This window comes from Anomaloglossus baeobatrachus, chromosome 10 (assembly GCF_048569485.1).
Source record: "Anomaloglossus baeobatrachus isolate aAnoBae1 chromosome 10, aAnoBae1.hap1, whole genome shotgun sequence".
Taxonomy (NCBI): Eukaryota; Metazoa; Chordata; class Amphibia; order Anura; family Aromobatidae; genus Anomaloglossus; species Anomaloglossus baeobatrachus.
In genome coordinates this window covers 123,766,225-123,788,690 of record NC_134362.1, presented here as the reverse complement: position 1 = coordinate 123,788,690, position 22,466 = coordinate 123,766,225, and the positions used below count along the sequence as shown (strand labels likewise).

The 22,466-nt window shown below is 47.9% G+C and overlaps 1 pseudogene; it reads left to right on the top strand.

Moving 5' to 3' along the window:
- The first annotated feature begins 21,742 nt into the window (after nucleotides 1-21,742).
- LOC142255453 (U2 spliceosomal RNA) lies at nucleotides 21,743-21,949 on the top strand (annotated as a pseudogene).
- Nucleotides 21,950-22,466: the final 517 nt, after the last annotated feature.

Below are 22,466 nucleotides of genomic sequence, written 5' to 3'. Positions count from 1 at the left end.
TGGGTTTCTGAATATCCGAACCCACAAAAATGCTTTTGTGCTGCCCCTGTGCCAGCAGCCGCCGTTGGTCGGATCCAGACCTTCTAAGAGAGTGGCTCGACCCGGGGGTCTCGCGGACATGTCGAATAAAAGGAGGAATGTAGATGTATGGGCTAGGCCGTATTAAGTTTGTGACGCCACCAACGGTGTGTGGTGAGGTGGGACACCACCGCTGCCGTTATGGGATACCCGGGAGAGATGTAGTGGCAGCTGGATGTTAACCCCTCCGTGTGTAGGGATGATTGCCCCGGGGCCCAGTGTCTTTGTGCAGGGTATGGTGATGGCAAGGGCCGGCGCGCCTGAGCAAGCAGGGGGATGTTTGGTTACTCACAGTAAATGAATCACACGAGTCTTTCGGTAAACCAAAGGTGCTGGTGGCCTGCCGCCCCGGCCGGTTGCATTCAGGTCCCCCACCCAGGCTGGTGGTCGCTGTCCTTTACTCTGCACTTGTTTTTGTGTATGGTGGACTGCCTGGTCTGGAACTCAGGAGTCCGCTCCCGGCTGGATATGGCCTAAGGAGCCGTGCCCGCAGGCGCTGGCCCGTGGGATCTAAGGGCCCTGGCGGTGGCCTTATCCCTATCAGTGGGCTGTTGTCTTCTTTGAGGGACTTTAGGTGGGATAGGACCTATAATCCTGCCCTCAATCATTTAATTAGCTAGGCCGCTGTTTTCGGTCCTGGCTTCAGGGTCCTAGGTGACTAGGGTTTCAGGTCGGCTGTGTGTTTCCTAAGTGAGGAAAGGTGTTGTGCGGGGGCCTATCTGTAACTACCTGGTTTTGCCAGGGCATCACACCTTCCTTCAGACTTGATTCTGACAGTCCCTGAAACTTGGTACACAGGTACTTAAACATCTCTCCTTCTTTCAGTAGCGCTTTCACAAACAGCTTCATCAGTCCAAGCTTACAGTGGAGTGGTGGCAAGAGAACTTTAGGTGGGATCAACTAAGCTTTATGCAACAATGTTCTTGAGTCCCGGTTACAAAGATGTTCTTGTTGGCCAATTTTTTTTGCTCCAGTGAAGAGTCCTAACCTGGCTTTCCAATTCACACAAAAAGCATGTGTTCTGCCTTCTTTTACGTAATGCTGTGAATCTCTAGCATACAGCTAAACCCTAGTTCACATTTCAAATAAACAGACTGTGGAGTTCAATAGCCTTGATTTATTAGCTGGTAACGTGAACTTGATTGCAGTATACATGGAATATACAGTGAATATAGGAATATCCAAGATGCAGTTGAAGACAGAATACGGTATATCCAAGATACTGTTTTATACGGGTAAAAACTATAACAAGAAAATGATTACAGTCAGTACAGTGTTAATACAGAGTTAACATAGCATAACAGTACATGAGATGCAGTTCTTACGAGAATGTAGGTGAAAGGTCACTGCATCTGCAATACATAGAAATCTTATCTAGACAAACAAGACAGGGATGACACTAAAGGTGTAGAAGTACAATGTACAATGCATTTACTACACTCTTCCATCTAGGATTCTATCACTAACACATGTAATTTGCTTTGCTCACCGGATTACACTAGGCAGGGGTGAATGTACAGAGAGGTAAGTCGGCATGTCCTTTCCTGACAAATCCAAAGAGAAAATGGCTGCAGGCTTCTTCTCAGCTCAGGGAGGCATTCCTTACCCAGAATACATTTAGCTTAAAGGGAAACTCAGCAATTCAAAAGAATAACAATGACCTCTAGGGGTTGTAACAGAAATTTTAATGAATGACTATTAGCAGGCTGCCATGAGGCAGAACAGCATGGGTATTTAATATATCCTCCTTGCTGCCCAAGAAGCAATGAGAACATTTTTAGACCACCACATATTGACCATCCATGCTCCTTGTAGTTAAGTTTCTTGAGAATAAAGTCTAAATTCTCACAGCTTTCTTCCAAGTGCATAGCATGTGTGACGCCCTGGACTAGCCAGGTAGTCACAAACACAAAATCACACACACCCCCTCCCCTGGATAGTCTACATCAGTCACACAAAATCCTTGTTGCCTCCTCCAGGGTCTGATGTCCACACCAGGTGGGGCGGAGCCAGGCGGTTGGCCCCACCCACCGAGGAGTTCACAGGCCTGGAGGCGGGAAAAAGCAGTTAGTTTAGTTTTGTAGTGGAAAGTGAGAGGACAGAAACTGTTAGTGTCTGGGTAGGAGCCCAGGCACTGTCAGCAAGGTCGGCAGACGGTGGTGGCCGTCTGCAGGAGGTGGTACAAGTCAGCTGAACCGTAGGATCGGGGACGGGCGGTGACCCGAAGGGAACTGAACCGGTGAGCGGATCTGTACCAAGCACAAAGGCAGGGCCATTGGACCCTGACCAGGCTAGGAGCCGCCGACAATGGTCAAATCCGAGAGTGACCGGAATCCCAGGGGTTCCCTAACACCCAAGACCCGACAGAAGGCAACCGTCCACACCGTGAGGATAAAAAGCCACCGCCATAGGCTAGAGATCCAAGGGCCAGCGCCTGCGGGCAAACGGGCTCCCTCGGTACGTACACCCCAGCCATCCAGCCTCCCCGTACCGCCACCGGGCCCCGGGATCACCAACCCCTACCCACGGAGGGGGAACCAACATCCTAGCTGCTCCCTGCCATCGCTCCCGGGATCCCCGTCACCAGCAGTGGTGGTGCCCATTATCACCACGACCTGTGGGTGACGTCACTAACTATCTCCCCAAACAAACCACCCCCTTTTCACTCGTGGGCGAGGAGCGCTGCTCGAGTCCCCGGATCTGGCCCTCCGCTCGAGCCACCGAGCAGCAGCAGCAGCAGAAGTCCCCGAACCCGAGCGTAGCGTGCGTGGCCCCTCTGCCCGCGACACATGCCCTACACACACTGAAGAATACTTACTGCCATTGAGCAGTAGCACAGCTTTCAGACTTTTTGGATGAAACAATGACGTGTCTCCACTCGCTCACATTGTACTTAATGTTACATTTTCCATCAGCACAGGAACATCGCTTGAATACACTAGAGCACCATCTTCAGAAAAGTATGGAGGGAATCTTTTCAGAATTCTAACCTTTTGGAAACCTATTGTCACGCTCTCCGGGTCCCCTGCTCTGCCCCCCGGCTCACCTGCCACGCTCCCCGGCTTCCCTGCTTCGCTCCCCGGCTCCTCTGGCAGACATCCCCCGCTCCACGGTCTCCAGCCTCCACCACCTGCGGTCCCCAGGCGGCCCGGTCCCCACTCCCGGCGCCCGTCGGCAGCCCTGCTCCAGGCCGGCTCCCCTGCTTCCTATACACCGCTCCCTGCCCTGGCTTCTGGCACCCGGGCCTCGCGCATGCGCATTAGGGCGCGCGCGCGGTCATTGACCCTCTCTTAAAGGGCCAGCGTCCACTGACAGGAAATTGAACACACAGGTACAGGGTATAAAGGGGTTTAATGTCCAAGTGGGCGGGGCCTGTTCTTCGTGTTTCCTAAGCTAGGAGTCAGGTCTCCTTGTGTCTCTGTGATATACTTACCTATCTCTCTTCTAGAGCCGCTCCTGCCTCGCCATCCGGTCCTGCCGATTCCCGAACCCCGAACGCTGACTATCTGCCATCCCGTCAGTCCGTACCATCTCTGATCCCTGTGGTGACCCGTCCTCTCGCTCCATCGGTTCCGGACTCTGCCTGACATCTCGGCCTCCGAACCTGAGCTCCGTCACCCGGACTACCATCAGTGACTCCGTGGTCCCAGGGACTTCTCCATTCCACTCTTTTGCACGGACTGTCCTGCTACCCGTAGTGCTCCGGCTACCGGACCCCTTGCCTTCATTAAGGTGTTCGGCCCAGTGGATCCACCTCCTGGGTCTGCCCGTCCACCTGGCCCTAACACCTATAGAATCAGTGTTTGTGAAAAAACTGTACGTGATGATATTTTTTCAATATTTTTACTGAGTCCAATGATCAAAAGTATGAAAAAAATCACATCTTTCAAAAATTTTTACCCTTGGAAACCTGTGTTATTATTACTATGCACGAGCCCTAAATTGTCTGAAAAACAACAAATATGCTGGTTGGATAGACCTTGACCCAACAATTCAACGGCCACAATTAAGGAGAAAAGTGCTAAGAGAGTTAAATTTGCCCCTGAAATAACCCATGATACGGGCCAAGGAGGGACACACCATTTTGATCCGAAAATAGCCCAACACCATGAGAGACGGGCAAATCCGTGAAAAGACAAAGTTCCAAGCTACAACTGACGCAGGATCTACAGCACATACGCCCATTGTAATTGTTCATGATTTCCGGCCACTACGCATTTCAGCCTTCAGGGACCTGGTAATTCGAATGCTATGTCCAGGAGTAGAGATGAGCGAACCGGTCCCGGTTTGGCTCGAGGTCGGTTCGCCGAACGGAGCTCCCGTTCGAGTTCGGCTCGTCGAACGTTCGACGAACCGAACTCGAGCCAATAGGAAACAATGGCAGGCAATCACAAACACAGTAAAACACCTAGAAAACACCCTCAAAGGTGTCCAAAAGGTGACAAACAACTCACAACACAACACAAACACATGGGAAAGTGACAAGGACATATACTCATGCGAAAACAAAACAGCTGGACAAGGAAAAAGAGGAGGACACACAGATATAGGCATGGCACGCCATTCTAAAATCATGTAAAACACCGCAAGGTGACTCCAAGCGGAGTCTCCCTTTTTTCCAAAAATTGGGCCCCACACACACCCACCCATTCAGTGGCAGCAGTTGTGCCCCAGTTGTACACTTCACAGCTACATTTGCATCAAGCACATTCAAAAATACGCTATTCTTAACCGTCCCCAGGATGACACCGGGGTAGGTAGCAAAGTCTTTCCTGATCCCAGCTCTGTTCATCTTGGCTTCAAGCACATTCAAAAATACGCCATTCTTATCCGTCCCCAGGATGACACCGGGGTAGGTAGATAAAGTTTTTGCTGACCATGACTTGTTCATCTTGGCTTCTTTTAAAAACACAGCAAGCAAGGGTTACTCCAAGCGGAGTCTCCCTTTTTTCCAAAAATTGGGCCACACAGACACCCACCCCATCAGTGGCAGCACTTGGGCCCTAGTTGCAAACAGGATGTTTTGATTTGCATCAAGCACATTCAAAAATACGCCATAATTAACCGTCCCCAGGATGACACCGGGGTAGGTAGCAAAGTCTTTCCTGATCCCAGCTCTGTTCATCTTGGCTTCTTTTAAAAACACAGCAAGCAAGGGTTACTCCAAGCGGAGTCTCCCTTTTTTCCAAAAATTGGGCCACACAGACACCCACCCCATCAGTGGCAGCACTTGGGCCCTAGTTGCAAACAGGATGTTTTGATTTGCATCAAGCACATTCAAAAATACGCCATAATTAACCGTCCCCAGGATGACACCGGGGTAGGTAGCAAAGTCTTTCCTGATCCCAGCTCTGTTCATCTTGGCTTCTTTTAAAAACACAGCAAGCAAGGGTTACTCCAAGCGGAGTCTCCCTTTTTTCCAAAAATTGGGCCACACAGACACCCACCCCATCAGTGGCAGCACTTGGGCCCTAGTTGCAAACAGGATGTTTTGATTTGCATCAAGCACATTCAAAAATACGCCATTCTTATCCGTCCCCAGGATGACACCGGGGTAGGTAGATAAAGTCTTTGCTGACCCATGACTTGTTCATCTTGGCTTCTTTTAAAAACACAGCAAGCAAGGGTTACTCCAAGCGGAGTCTCCCTTTTTTCCAAAAATTGGGCCACACAGACACCCACCCCATCAGTGGCAGCACTTGGGCCCTAGTTGCAAACAGGATGTTTTGATTTGCATCAAGCACATTCCAAAATTCGCCATAATTAACCGTCCCCAGGATGACACCGGGGTAGGTAGCAAAGTCTTTCCTGATCCCAGCTCTGTTCATCTTGGCTTCTTTTAAAAACACAGCAAGCAAGGGTTACTCCAAGCGGAGTCTCCCTTTTTTCCAAAAATTGGGCCACACAGACACCCACCCCATCAGTGGCAGCACTTGGGCCCTAGTTGCAAACAGGATGTTTTGATTTGCATCAAGCACATTCAAAAATACGCCATAATTAACCGTCCCCAGGATGACACCGGGGTAGGTAGCAAAGTCTTTCCTGATCCCAGCTCTGTTCATCTTGGCTTCTTTTAAAAACACAGCAAGCAAGGGTTACTCCAAGCGGAGTCTCCCTTTTTTCCAAAAATTGGGCCACACAGACACCCACCCCATCAGTGGCAGCACTTGGGCCCTAGTTGCAAACAGGATGTTTTGATTTGCATCAAGCACATTCAAAAATACGCCATAATTAACCGTCCCCAGGATGACACCGGGGTAGGTAGCAAAGTCTTTCCTGATCCCAGCTCTGTTCATCTTGGCTTCTTTTAAAAACACAGCAAGCAAGGGTTACTCCAAGCGGAGTCTCCCTTTTTTCCAAAAATTGGGCCCCACACACACCCACCCCTTCAGTGGCAGCAGTTGTGCCCCAGTTGTACACTTCACAGCTACATTTGCATCAAGCACATTCAAAAATACGCTATTCTTAACCGTCCCCAGGATGACACCGGGGTAGGTAGCAAAGTCTTTCCTGATCCCAGCTCTGTTCATCTTGGCTTCTTTTAAAAACACAGCAAGCAAGGGTTACTCCAAGCGGAGTCTCCCTTTTTTCCAAAAATTGGGCCACACAGACACCCACCCCATCAGTGGCAGCACTTGGGCCCTAGTTGCAAACAGGATGTTTTGATTTGCATCAAGCACATTCAAAAATACGCCATAATTAACCGTCCCCAGGATGACACCGGGGTAGGTAGCAAAGTCTTTCCTGATCCCAGCTCTGTTCATCTTGGCTTCTTTTAAAAACACAGCAAGCAAGGGTTACTCCAAGCGGAGTCTCCCTTTTTTCCAAAAATTGGGCCACACAGACACCCACCCCATCAGTGGCAGCACTTGGGCCCTAGTTGCAAACAGGATGTTTTGATTTGCATCAAGCACATTAAAAAATACGCCATAATTAACCGTCCCCAGGATGACACCGGGGTAGGTAGCAAAGTCTTTCCTGATCCCAGCTCTGTTCATCTTGGCTTCTTTTAAAAACACAGCAAGCAAGGGTTACTCCAAGCGGAGTCTCCCTTTTTTCCAAAAATTGGGCCCCACACACACCCACCCCTTCAGTGGCAGCAGTTGTGCCCCAGTTGTACACTTCACAGCTACATTTGCATCAAGCACATTCAAAAATACGCTATTCTTAACCGTCCCCAGGATGACACCGGGGTAGGTAGCAAAGTCTTTCCTGATCCCAGCTCTGTTCATCTTGGCTTCTTTTAAAAACACAGCAAGCAAGGGTTACTCCAAGCGGAGTCTCCCTTTTTTCCAAAAATTGGGCCACACAGACACCCACCCCATCAGTGGCAGCACTTGGGCCCTAGTTGCAAACAGGATGTTTTGATTTGCATCAAGCACATTCAAAAATACGCCATAATTAACCGTCCCCAGGATGACACCGGGGTAGGTAGCAAAGTCTTTCCTGATCCCAGCTCTGTTCATCTTGGCTTCTTTTAAAAACACAGCAAGCAAGGGTTACTCCAAGCGGAGTCTCCCTTTTTTCCAAAAATTGGGCCCCACACACACCCACCCCTTCAGTGGCAGCAGTTGTGCCCCAGTTGTACACTTCACAGCTACATTTGCATCAAGCACATTCAAAAATACGCTATTCTTAACCGTCCCCAGGATGACACCGGGGTAGGTATGTCCAGGAGTAGAGATGAGCGAACCGGTCCCGGTTCGGCTCGAGGTCGGTTCGCCGAACGGAGCTCCCGTTCGAGTTCGGCTCGTCGAACGTTCGACGAACCGAACTCGAGCCAATAGGAAACAATGGCAGGCAATCACAAACACAGTAAAACACCTAGAAAACACCCTCAAAGGTGTCCAAAAGGTGACAAACAACTCACAACACAACACAAACACATGGGAAAGTGACAAGGACATATACTCATGCGAAAACAAAACAGCTGGACAAGGAAAAAGAGGAGGACACACAGATATAGGCATGGCACGCCATTCTAAAATCATGTAAAACACCGCAAGGTGACTCCAAGAGGAGTCTCCCTTTTTTCCAAAAATTGGGCCCCACACACACCCACCCCTTCAGTGGCAGCAGTTGTGCCCCAGTTGTACACTTCACAGCTACATTTGCATCAAGCACATTCAAAAATACGCTATTCTTAACCGTCCCCAGGATGACACCGGGGTAGGTAGCAAAGTCTTTCCTGATCCCAGCTCTGTTCATCTTGGCTTATTTTAAAAACACAGCAAGCAAGGGTTACTCCAAGCGGAGTCTCCCTTTTTTCCAAAAATTGGGGCACACAGACACCCACCCCATCAGTGGCAGCACTTGGGCCCTAGTTGCAAACAGGATGTTTTGATTTGCATCAAGCAAAATCAAAAATACGCCATAATTAACCGTCCCCAGGATGACACCGGGGTAGGTAGCAAAGTCTTTCCTGATCCCAGCTCTGTTCATCTTGGCTTCTTTTAAAAACACAGCAAGCAAGGGTTACTCCAAGCGGAGTCTCCCTTTTTTCCAAAAATTGGGCCACACAGACACCCACCCCATCAGTACTTTACCCTCCACACCAGTCCCAAGCTGGAAGCACTGCAGCACTGCCTCGGCGAAGCGGCAACAGGCTGTGCTGCAGCTAATCTGCATAGGTGACAAACCCCACAATGCAGAAGAGGTGTGGACAGCTCTAAAACAGCATGCAGATCACTGGCTCACACCTCTGAACCTAAAGCCAGGAAAGGTTGTGTGTGACAATGGCCGGAACCTGGTGGCGGCTTTGAGGCGAGGCCAGCTGACACATGTTCCATGCGTGGCCCATGTGCTCAACCTCGTGGTTCAGCGGTTTCTAAACTCATACCCAGAGCTGTCTGATCTGCTGGTAAAAGTTCGCCGCCTGTCTGCACATTTTCGAAAGTCACCTACTGCTTCAGCCGGCCTTGCCGGCTTTCAGCGTCATTTGCATCTTCCGGCTCACAGACTGGTGTGTGATGTCCCCACGCATTGCTGATATGTGCCCGTTCAAGTGTCTCGGGAATTTTCAACAGATCCGTCCGAAGGTGGATGGCCCCTTATTATGTCACGAGGATGGGTCCTTTTTATCGAGATACCAATTTGTGAGTGTTTTTAGGGCATGTTTGAAGTCGTTGGGGTTAGATCCGAAGTCTTTCGGATTGGGGCAGCGAAGGAGGCCTCTATATGCGGCCTACCGGAGGAGACAGTTAAGCAGATTGGTAGGTGGAAGTCGCAGCGCTTTAAGTCGTATGTACGTCCCCAGGTGGTTGTTGGCAATTGAGGGGAAAAGGGGGGGGTATTAGGGTAGCAATGGGGGGGTGAGAGTGTGTGTTTTTTGTCAATTTGGTTTGGTGAGGCAATAAAATGGTGTCGTCTGTACATTTTGTATTGCAGAAGCACCCCCCCTTCCTTCCCTGGTCTGGATCCTTGGCCACTCTTATGTGTATTGGGGAGCCCGACGAGCGGATGCGAGATGGAACGGGAGACAGCTAGGTTTTGAGAAGGACCTGGCTCTCGTGCGATGGCTCGGTGTTCGGGGGTTAGGGTGGAACAGGGTGTTGCAGGAGGTGCATAGATACGCCCGGTTGGACAGACCTCCTGACATCTTAGTGTTGCATGCCGGGGGGAATGATTTGGGTGGGCGTCCTTTTCGAATCTTGATAACGGACATCAAACATGATTTGTTACGGTTATGGGTGTCGTTTCCAGGTCTAACGATAGTCTGGTCGGAGATAGTAGCGAGAAAGAGTTGGCAGAAAGCGCGGTCAGTTGACAGGTTGAACAAGGCGCGGGCGAAGGTTAATAGGGCGATCTCGAAGTTTGTTAGTCGGAACGGGGGTATAGCAATACGGCATGTTGAGTTGGAAAGGACGGAAGAGGAATTTTGGTTGGCTGACGGGGTACACCTTAATGCGGTGGGAACTGACTTATGGGCTCTTGGCTTGCAGGGAGGTATTGAGAGGGCCCTTTGCTTGCGGGGGGTCTCAGGCACTTGAAGGGTTTCAAGGTGCCTTCGTTGTGGTGTTGTTTATTGGTGGGTCCTTGAAGTTGGTTTAAAATTGGTTCGGGGATTCATCCGGGTATGGATCCCCTCATTGGCAGAATTGATGGTCCCCTAGTGATTTTGGGGGGGAACCCCGACGGGGTATGTCGGGGCCCCTGGGGGTGTGGTTGGGGTTGACGGAGGATTAACCCTAACCATTTGGTGCTACTGAGTCAGTGTGGGTAACGGCTGGGAGCAAGTTGAGGTTTTTTATTGCTCGGTTATGGGAATCACCAGGGTTTTGGTAGCTTCAAGGACCTTACCACATTGCAAATTTTATTGGTTATGTATTCTTGTTAATAAAATGGCTGCTATGGCCAAAATTATCCAAAGATAAATTTGTGTCTGTGTAATTACTTTTAAATAAGAAATGGGAATGGAGGTGTGGGGTATGAAAGGAAGACCGGAGTCAACAATTCCAGGGTCAAGCATGTTTATTTGCGTAAGCTTCGTTCCAGGGTAGAAAGGGTAAGAGTGCCTTTCAGAATTCGAAGTGGTCGGACTGTACGGACCACCAAGAACTGCAGGAGAGCTTGAACATCTTCCCATGGATGTGCGACATCCTCCCTCATCAGTTACGTAGGTAAGCAGGTTCTCAGCATTGCAGCCCATTTGTTGTCTTAAGTTAGTTAAGCGGGGTTAACTAACCTGTCAGTTCAGCCTCAGGTCTAAAGCAGAGGCCTGGACTCCACTCCTTACTCCTCACTCCACAACTCTCCTTAAAAACAACTGACTCCTTTTTCCTGCCCCGGGGTCTCCAGACCCTTAGGTGGGCGTTTCCTTCCGTCTGGTCCTGCCCACTGGTGTGCCTGTCTTTCCCTGGGGGAGGTGACTAGGGTTTTCTGGTTGGCTTTGTGTGACTTAGGTGAGGGAAGTTGTTATGCGGGGGCCTATGTGTGACTACCTGCAGTGTCAGGGCGTCACATATGTATGTGTGTATGTCTGCTAAAGGAATCCGCACCGTCATATTTACAAACACAAAATTTTGACTCTATGCACAGAAGAGAGTCATGCTATTTACATGATTTGTGTTTTTTTACCTTTTAAAACTATCATTAAATGTTAAGTTTTAGTTAGGGATTTATGCTTCTGTCTGTCTCTCTCCCAGTCTCTGTCATCTGTCTGTCTCTGTGTGTCTCTATCTCTATCCATGTCTCTCTGTCTCTCTATCTCTGTCTGTCTCTCTGTGTCTGTCTGTCTTTCTCTCTTTGTGGCTGTCTGTTTCTATGTCTGTCTGTCTCTTTTCCAGGTCTGTCTCTTTTCCAGGTCTGTCTCTTTCCCTGTCTGTCTGTCTCTTCCCCTGTCTGTCTCTTCCCCTGTCTGTCTCTTCCCCTGTCTGTCTCTGTATTTCTTTGTCTGTCTCTGTCTGTCTCTTCCCCTGTCTGTCTCTTTCCCTGTCTCTCTCTGCCTGTCTCTCTTTGTCTCTCTCTGTCTGACTCATTCCCCGTTTGTCTCTTTCCCTGTCTATCTCTGTATTTCTTTGTCTGTCTCTATCTGTCTGTCTCTCTCTGTCTGTCTCTTCCCCTGTCTGTCTGTTTCCCTGTCGGTCTGCCTTTTCTCCTGCCTGTCTCTGTATGTTTGTCTTTGTCTGTTTCCCTATCTGCCTCTGTCTCTTTCTCTGTCTCTGTCTGTCTGCCTTTTTTCCCTGTCTATCTCTGTCTGTCTCTTTCCCTGTCTGCCTCTGTCTGTTTGTCTCTGTCTCTTTCCCTGTCTGTCTATGCCTATCTGTCTCTGTTTGTCTCTCAGTCTGTGTCTGTCTCTCTCTATCTGTCTCCCCACTGACATCATATTATCTCACACATAAGCTTCTTATACTATGAATGTCCTTTGTTCCTATAGCAACCAATCACAGCTGCTATTAATAACTTGCAGCTCCCACCTCCATTCAGTTTAATGGAGGCAGGTTTTTTGGAGAGTAACTGTAAAGGTTAAATATTCCTGTTAAAACATAGTCTACAACGTTCCCTGAGTCACATGAGGTGTCTGCAAAATTTTGTGTTTGTAAATATGACGGTGCGGATTCCTTTAGCAGACATACACACATACATATGTGACGCCCTGACACTGCAGATAGTCACACATAGGCCCCCGCATAACAACTTCCCTCACCTAAGTCACACAAAGCCAACCAGAAAACCCTAGTCACCTCCCCTAGGGAAAGACAGGCACACCAGTGGGCAGGACCAGACGGAAGGAAACGCCCACCTAGGGGTCTGGAGACCCCGAGGCAGGAAAAAGGAGTCAGTTGTTTTTAAGGAGAGTTGTGGAGTGAGGAGTAAGGAGTGGAGTCCAGGCCTCTGCTTTAGACCTGAGGCTGAACTGACAGGTTAGTTAACCCCGCTTAACTAACTTAAGACAACAAATGGGCTGCAATGCTGAGAACCTGCTTACCTACGTAACTGATGAGGGAGGATGTCGCAAATCCATGGGAAGATGTTCAAGCTCTCCTGCAGTTCTTGGTGGTCCGTACAGTCTGACCACTTCGAATTCTGAAAGGCACTCTTACCCTTTCTACCCTGGAACGAAGCTTACGCAAATAAACATGCTTGACCCTGGAATTGTTGACTCCGGTCTTCCTTTCATACCCCACACCTCCATTCCCATTTCTTATTTAAAAGTAATTACACAGACACAAATTTATCTTTGGATAATTTTGGCCATAGCAGCCATTTTATTAACAAGAATACATAACCAATTAAATTTGCAATGTGGTAAGGTCCTTGAAGCTACCAAAACCCTGGTGATTCCCATAACCGAGCAATAAAAAACCTCAACTTGCTCCCAGCCGTTACCCACACTGGCTCAGGAGCACCAAATTATAAGGGTTAATCCTCCGTCAACCCCAACCACACCCCCAGGGGCCCCGACATACCCCGTCGGGGTTCCCCCCCAAAATCACCAGGGGACCATCAATTCTGCCAATGAGGGGATCCATACCCGGATGAATCCCCGAACCAATTTTAAACCAACTTCAAGGACCCACCAATAAACAACACCACAACGAAGGCACCTTGAAACCCTTCAAGTGCCTGAGACCCCCCGCAAGCAAAGGGCCCTCTCAATACCTCCCTGCAAGCCAAGAGCCCATAAGTCAGTTCCCACCGCATTAAGGTGTACCCCGTCAGCCAACCAAAATTCCTCTTCCGTCCTTTCCAACTCAACATGCCGTATTGCTATACCCCCGTTCCGACTAACAAACTTCGAGATCGCCCTATTAACCTTCGCCCGCGCCTTGTTCAACCTGTCAACTGACCGCGCTTTCTGCCAACTCTTTCTCGCTACTATCTCTGACCAGACTATCGTTAGACCTGGAAACGACGCCCATAACCGTAACAAATCATGTTTGATGTCCTTTATCAAGATTCGAAAAGGACGCCCACCCAAATCATTCCCCCCGGCATGCAACACTAAGATGTCAGGAGGTCTGTCCAACCGGGCGTATCTATGCACCTCCTGCACCCTAACCCCCGAACACCGAGCCATCGCACGAGAGCCAGGTCCTTCTCAAAACCTAGCTGTCTCCAGTTCCATCTCGCGTCCGCTCGTCGGGCTCCCCAATACACATAAGAGTGGCCAAGGATCCAGACCAGGGAAGGAAGGGGGGGTGCTTCTGCAATACAAAATGTACAGACGACACCATTTTATTGCCTCACCAAACCAAATTGACAAAAAACACACACTCTCACCCCCCCCATTGCTACCCTAATACCCTAATACCCCCCCCCTTTTCCCCTCAATTGCCAACAACCACCTGGGGACGTACATACGACTTAAAGCGCTGCGACTTCCACCTACCAATCTGCTTAACTGTCTCCTCCGGTAGGCCGCATATAGAGGCCTCCGTCGCTGCCCCAATCCGAAAGACTTCGGATCTAACCCCAACGACTTCAAACATGCCCTAAAAACACTCACAAATTGGTATCTCGATAAAAAGATATATGTAATAAGGGGCCATCCACCTTCGGACGGATCTGTTGAAAATTCCCGAGACACTTGAACGGGCACATATCAGATGCCACAACCATCCCCAAACGGACTAGTCTACCCACACCTCTCTGATCAGTTTTCGATTTCCTAATCCAAAATTCAACTCCGTTTTCCACTGACATAATGTCACCCCAATCCAAGCCCCCGGGGAACGCCTTACTGGGCGATACCAACTCCCCAACCCGCAGGGCTCCAAAAAACGCCAAAGAAAAGGCTAACTTAAACAAACTCACCTCAAACGGAGATAGACAAACCCCCCACAACGCCCTACCCAGCCGGGTAGGGACCCAGCCCAGCCCAGCTGGGACCCAGTTTGAGCGAGGAACGGAACAAGTCCTTCCCACACCAAGGTTTGCAGGCCCTACCTCAGTCAGGGTTTCACCCACACTCTACAGCTCCGGAATGTCATGCTCTTCAGCCTCCTCCTCCTCCTGCGCATCCTCATCCACTTTACCCTCCACACCAGTCCCAAGCTGGAAGCACTGCAGCACTGCCTCGGCGAAGCGGCAACAGGCTGTGCTGCAGCTAATCTGCATAGGTGACAAACCCCACAATGCAGAAGAGGTGTGGACAGCTCTAAAACAGCATGCAGATCACTGGCTCACACCTCTGAACCTAAAGCCAGGAAAGGTTGTGTGTGACAATGGCCGGAACCTGGTGGCGGCTTTGAGGCGAGGCCAGCTGACACATGTTCCATGCGTGGCCCATGTGCTCAACCTCGTGGTTCAGCGGTTTCTAAACTCATACCCAGAGCTGTCTGATCTGCTGGTAAAAGTTCGCTGCCTGTCTGCACATTTTCGAAAGTCACCTACTGCTTCAGCCGGCCTTGCCGGCTTTCAGCGTCATTTGCATCTTCCGGCTCACAGACTGGTGTGTGATGTCCCCACGCATTGGAATTCAACTCTGCACATGTTGATCAGGATATGTGAGCAGAAGAGGGCAGTTGTTGAGTACCTGCATCACCTAAGCCATCGGGAAATGGGTCAAACTCCACACATAACACCTGAGGAGTGGAGATGGATGTCCGACCTATGTACCATCCTCCAAAACTTTGAGGACTCCACCAAGATGGTGAGCGGCGATGACGCCATTATTAGCGTCACCATACCGCTTCTCTGCCTTCTAAAACGGTCTCTGCTCAAAACCAAACATGATGCATTGCAGGCGGAACACGATGAGTTGGAGCAAGAAACAGTAGTGGGTGTGGGTGATAACACACAGCCCAGCCTCGTCTCATCACAACGTGCAGTGGAGGACTATGACGAGGAGGAAGATGAAGACATGGAGCAACTCTCCGACCAAATTGAGGATATGACATGCATACCAGTCATATGCTCAGTTCAGCGTGGCTGGCCAGAGGACAGGGTAGATGAGGAGGAGGAGGAGGAGAAGGAGGAGGACAGCATGTTCAGTCATCGTGTTGGTCTGGATATTGAAGTGATGGCTGTTAAGAGTCTGGCGCACATGGATGACTTTATGGTAAGCTGCCTGTCTCGTGACCCTCGCGTTAAGAACATCTTGGCCGACAATCATTACTGGTTGGTAACACTGTTAGACCCACGCTACAAGGAGAACTTTATGTCTCTTATTCCCGAGGCGGAGAGGTCAGCCAAAATGCAGCAGTTCTGGAAGGCCATAGTCACGAAAGTAGGCAAAGCATTCCCTTCAGAAAACGCTAGCGTCATAATTGTAACACTATTAGTTAAAAGAAAGGGATAAACTGTAAAAAAAACAAAATAAGGCATAACTTTTTTTTAACATCAATTTTTTTTTTTTAGATTTAACCAAAGAATGTGCACATTTGTTATAATAAACAAGTGAAAAATGTTGAAAATCAGTCATCCAAAGGTGTGTGAAAAAAAAATATATATATGGTACCAATAAAAATGTCACTTTGTCCTGCAAAGAATGCAGCCCCCCACATTATTTTTTTCCTCTGTGCGGCCCATACACCCAGCCGAGTTTGAGACCCCCTGCCTTACACTATATAGATATCATGTTCATTCCCCATCTATCTTGCTCAGGAGAGCATCTCCCTCCCCCGGCACCAAGAGCAGCTCATACTGAATTGTTACAATGACTACATTGACACCCCCATACTTTGCACTGACGAGGGGCAAGCACCCCGAAACACCGTGTCTGCAAATTGGGATTCTGATCTGGCTTATATATCCTGAGTCATATTGCAATGGATTGTTGAAAATCCACTTGTGACTTTTAGGATCGCTACTTCCAATAGGTGGCGCTGTGCTAGAGTTTGTCTCCTTTACTGGAGAGACAATTTGTACATTGACTAGTAACACTGCACACAGAAATGCACCTTAATATTCCACTGTTAACCCTTTCCTCCCAGCAGTAACACACAACTCCTCACCTTGATATCATGGTGATTTATGGTCAGAATGACTTCAATGCGATCAGTGATTTCTATTCTAGCTCTGCTCACATAGATTTTATATCCACACTCAACTATAGGCCGTTCTTCATATTTTGGGGGTTTTTAGTCAGATATACTAGTTTGTGCCTGTATAGTATTGGTGTAGATGGGAGTGTAGGGCATGGGTTACATGGCACTGTGGTGGGATACTGATGGGAGGTATTGGTGCTGTGTTTGAGGCTTCTACTGGGTATTTTCCTACAAATACTGGAACAGCTCACTGCTTAGAATGATCCTTCCCAGCTCTATAATATATTATATATACCCCACAATGCAGGCTCACACACACATTTGTCTCAAGTGTGTTGTAGGGACACAGATACAGTCTTGGTCATGTGACTAAAGGCTACTTTACACACTGCGATATCGGTCCTGATATCGCTAGTGTGGGTACCCGCCCCCATCTGTTGCGCGACACGGGCAAATTGCTGCCCATGCTGCACAACACCGAACAGAACCAGTCACACATACTTACCTGCCCGGCGACGTCGCTGTGACCGGCGAACCGCCTCCTTTCTAAGGGGGCGGTTCGTGCGGCGTCACAGCAACGTCACTGAGCGACCGCCCAATAGCAGTGGAGGGGCGGAGATGAGTGGCCGGAACATCCCGCCCACCTCCTTCCTTCCTCATAGCGGCTTTGAGGCAGGTAAGGAGAGGTTCCTCGTTTCTGCGGTGTCACACGGAGCAATGTGTGCTGCCGCAGGAGCGACGAACTACATCGTTACTGCTGCAGTAACGATAATCGAGAATGGAGACCCATGTCACCGATGAGCGATTTTGCACGTTTTTGCAACGATGCAAAATCGCTCATCGGTGTCACACGCAGCAACATCGCTAATGCGGCCGGATGTGCGTCACAAATTCCGTGACCCCAACGACTCCGCATTAGCGATGTCGCAGCGTGTAAAGCCCCCTTTAGTGGGAGTGGTGTACAGGGTCTTAGCAGTAAAGAGTATTCCATATTTCTGCCAGATACCCACAGAGATATTGAAATCTGAAAAAAGAGACTTCTGCTCATTGAAGGTAAGAACTGCTCACATAGCGTTCAACTCCACAGCAAACGTGTGCTCTAGCACTGGCATCTCAGCAGGGATATTCCCCTACTACACATGTGTGTCTGGGTCGCTGTGACAGTTTACAGGACATAACTCAGGGCACCTAGACAGAAGGCAGAGGGACTACTTTCTATTTCTGGTGTAGAGCTTAGTACAATATATATATATATACTATTACATGTGACACATGTACCTTGTATTACCATTATTCGCTGTATATGAACCCCTTTTCTCCGGGCATTATTTGTCTATAGCATTTTTCACGAACCTGAGGCAACTGAGAACCCTTCAGTGAAGGAATTCCACTAACCCTCACAATACCAACCAGGGGCCTCCCTGCAGTAACTCAGGTAGTTGTACCCATTCTCTTTCCGCATTCTATGTGTTCTTCTTCTTTCTTCTTTTTTTTCTTTTTTCTTCTTTTTATTTCTATCATGTAGTTCAGGGGTTTATAGATATATGTCCTGCATCTCATATTTCCTTTAGTGGTGCTTCTTACCCATTCTCATATCATTTACCCTAGTATTTCATGATCCTGAGGCGACTGAGAACCCTTTAATAAAGGAATCCTTTTTCACTTGAATTGTCAAGTGATACTTACCAGTGACTATCACGTAATGTTACAGGTAGTTGCATTTTCTTCCTCTTCTTTCTCTCCTTTCTTCTTTGTCACACGGTCCATTGTGTTATAGCCCACGTGTCATGATAACACTTGTACCATCTTTTCATTTAGATTCCACCTACAATTATTTACCGATTCCAGTTCTGAAATAGGCTTTCATCATCTACTCACTAGAATTCTCAAGTGCATAAGGTACTGAGACATATACATGTTCACACCATTATAAAGAACAAAGTATAAACATTGAGGTTTTTCTCACACCCATGTTCCTGTGTTCTTTGATATGATATGTGTTCATTTCCTTCACTATATAGGATTGCAAGTTTTCCATTTGTACCTTAATGGCAATGACGCTATACAATTGAACACATATCATCCTGTTATCCATATAGGTGTGTATTTACCTGCTTGACTATTTTTGGTTGTTTGATCCAGAATGTTTCTCCAGATAGGTCATGTGGAAATTTTCTTTCCTCAGTACAAATGTTTTCACTATGGCTTTGGAAAAATTTTTTGTATGTGCATCATGGTTATTTGACCCATTGTACTCTCAAGTAGCAATATATTGTACTGTTATGTTGTACTATGTACTAATTACGTGTTTATATGGTTTTGTAACCCTTTATGATCTTAGATAACTTTATCCTTGATAAAGACCTAAAAACAAGGTCGAAACGTTGGATGAATTATCCTTTTGCACAAATAAAGAATTTTCAGCATTCCAAGAGTTCTTTTCTTACGTTATTGATCACTGTAGTGTGCCAGAGCTATTTCTATTGAATTGACTCTTATTTTTTCTGAGCACCTGCTATATACACAGTGAGCCAGACATATTCAAGTTTCATTCAGAAGGCAGAGGGAAGCCTTAGCAGCTGAGCCTATATCTTGGCTTGTGAGCATTAGAACAGGCCGGCGATTACAGGGTAACATGAAAAATGTCCAGCTTGCATTATGACTAGAACATGACAATATCCTTTTAAGTACTAACCTATGATGCGTTCCTAAGCAGTTGATGTTATATGTTCTACATTTCATTTTCTGCATACTTTACAAGTAGTAGAATTTGCTTTGATATAGGCAACTGGATTTTCACAATGAAAAGGCAAAGGATAACGCCCGAAAAAGACGCCATACATTATGTCAGTGCCATCACTGACAAACCTGGATTGACCATGAAATACATCAATCCCCTTAAAGGTGAGTTAAAACAAGTTTTAACTAAATTGCCTTAATATTGTCATGCATTAGAATGACTGTCTTAGGTAATGATAAATATTTTCTACAGGAAGAGGAGTGTTTGCTGAAACTGAAATCGAAAAAGGGAGTTTTGTTGCAGAATATCGAGGCGAGCTCACGTATGCACTTACGATGGTAGACAACTACTCGAGATTTATGGTTGTGGTACAAGTCAAAGATCTAATGGCCCATACTGCAGCGAAGGTCTTCCAAGCACACTTATGCAGACCTCATGGCTACTCAGAGAGAGTCCTCACAGATCAAGGCACTGCCTTTGAAGCGGAAATCTTCAAGGACTTCTGCAGCTTTTACCGATGCAGGAAGATGCGCACTACACCCTACCATGCTCAAACCAATGGTTATCAACCTGCTCAGGACTTTACCCCATATTCCAGATGTGGCCTTACAAGTGATTTATAGAGGGTTAACAATACGTTGGGATCACCGGATCTAATCTCCCTTTTTATACACCCTAAAATCTTGTTTGCTTTAGAATAAACAATAACATCATAAAGGTATAGCAGTACCGTTTCAAAGTTTCGGTGTCCCAAGCAGCATTCCATCAGCCTCTGGAAGGTTCCTGGCAAATTGCACAGCTCGAAGGGCATGCTTTTGAACTCGCAGAGACCCATCGGGGTGGCAAAGGCGGTCTTCTCCCGGTCTGCCTCAGCAACGGACACTTGCCAATAGCGACTAGTGAGATCAAGGGTAGAAAAATAATTTGCAGTTCTCAATGCAGCTAGCTATTCCTCAATACAGGGGAGTGGTGCTGTCCTTCTTCTTTAACAGGACCAACGGAGCTGCCCAGAGGCTACAACTGTCACGGATAACCCCAGCCTCCTTCATGTTGCTCAACATGTCCTTGGTACACTGGTAATGTGCAGGTAGTTTTGGCTTATATCTCTCTTTGATGGGTGGGTGTGCACTTGTGGGGATGTAGTGTTTGACCCCTTTTATTCTTCAAAAGTCTAGCGGATGTTTGCTGAAGACTTGCTCGTATTCTTGCACTAGCCTGTAGACCCCCTTCTTGTGATGTGAAGGTGTGGAGTCAGTGCCTACGTGTAATTCCTTACACCACTCCTCTGGCTGACTTGGTGAGCTGTCACTGAATGGGTGGGCTGAAGCAATGGTGGATGCTGCTGTTTGGATAGCATGTGTATCTACTGAGAACAGCTTATCAATGGTGGCAAATCGGAGCAGCTTAATCTCTTGCTCTCCGCAGTTCAACACTCTCATGGGCACTCTTCCCTTCCATATTAATGAATAAAACTATGATGTAAATAGCATATAGATACCCCACAAATGCAGATAAAAGTAGGTTATGGGAAAAGGGGGAAGAGAGAAACAGGAAAATAGTGGAATAAAGTATACCTTCCAGGTGGGAGAGGAAATGGCAGCACAGCCAGTGGAGGTGAAGCAAGGGGAGCCTGCAACTAAAGAGTTGAGAGCGTTATCACATGGTGACTGAGCCTGATTGTAACGGGAGCATAGAGGTGCCGATCCTGTCTTACCTGCGTTGGTGTAGAAGTGGGTGTCCTGTGGTGGAGTCAGCTGTGTGCAGTGGTGGCCGTGGGTTCTTTTATGTGCGACCGTAGTAATAGCTGCGCCCACTTCCTGTATGGGAGTGGAATGCAGTGAGGCTAATGGAACGCACGCCTGCGCATTTGTGTTTAACGTCGCGCATGTGCAGAACGGAGAAAAGGCTGCGCTCACTTCCTAATGAAAGGGAGTGAGACGCAGCTGGGAAGGGAAGGGAAAAGATTAGGGTTTGGGGATGATGAAAGGGCTTTCTACAAGCAAGGATGGCAAAGGGTGGCAGTGACGGAAAGTCAGGCAGCCTGTCCTGTCCTGTCCTGTCCGTCCGTCTTTTTGTATCATGAATTGGAAAGACTGCAAGGGGGAGGGGAGGTGCTTGGAGGAGGAGGAGTTATTCAGATTAATTGCAGTGGGCGGCGGCTGCAAAAAGCATCATTCTTCTTGTTTTTGCTCTGCAAAACAGCCTTTTCAAGGGTTGGCTTGGGTGACAAAATGTCTTCTGTAGGCGTGGGTTTGTCTCCCTCTCCCTAAGATGTGTCCGGTATAGGCCAGGGTGCCACTCAAGGCCGTAACCAATTCGGGTTATAGCTTCTCGGCCTTTTGGCTAAGATCAAGTGTAGTTTCGGAGGACGCTACCTTGGTCGGTACTGGAAGGTGCCTGGGATTGCACGTCTGCCGGCCTTGAGGAAGTGTGTGCGCCTTCTGGTGACACATAGCCCTCTTGTGCCTGGACGGTTCCCAGGCAACGGGAGGCGATCACCTTTGTTATTTTGAAGTCCTACTGATAAACAGAAAAAAAAAAAAATTAAATCTGTTCTTATCAGTTTAATATCTGATACGTCCCCTCTCTGGGGACCATATATTAAATGGATTTTTAGAACAAGGAGATGGAAAAAATCTTGCTCTGTCCACTCCACGCATTGACCTGGTATTGCAGTACCTCCAGGACCGGTGCACCCCTTCTTAACCCAGTTTCCAAAAGCAGAACTCAATTCACCTGATTCAAATGAGCCCCATTAGTGAATTGAAAGAAAGCAAAAACTTTATATGCACCTCAATTTGGCCAATTCACTTTTCACACTTTCACCCTTTTTTTTATCTTTCACACCTTTTACTTGCTTTATTGATGCAAAAGCTGTGCCAAATAGCAAACTCATCTCCACTCAACTTGACCAACTCTGCTATGTCCCGTGCAGTATCTTATTCTCAGTCTTATCTAGATCATTTGCAATTGAATAGAATAGATCCCTTTTGGACACATTGGATTCAGCTGCTGCAGTGACTGCAGGTGTTAGAAGATGCAGACTTGGCATCAGGTGCTGTCTATCAGATTCCACTCCAATTAAAGCTTCCATTGTTTTTCGGTGTTTTCTTTGAGCAATGATGATGTCTTTAGTGATCTGTTGGCTCCCTCTCCTGGAGGAAGAGTTTGCTTGCTCTTGGACTTTCAAAAAGAGAGGTCATGATAGACATTTAGCT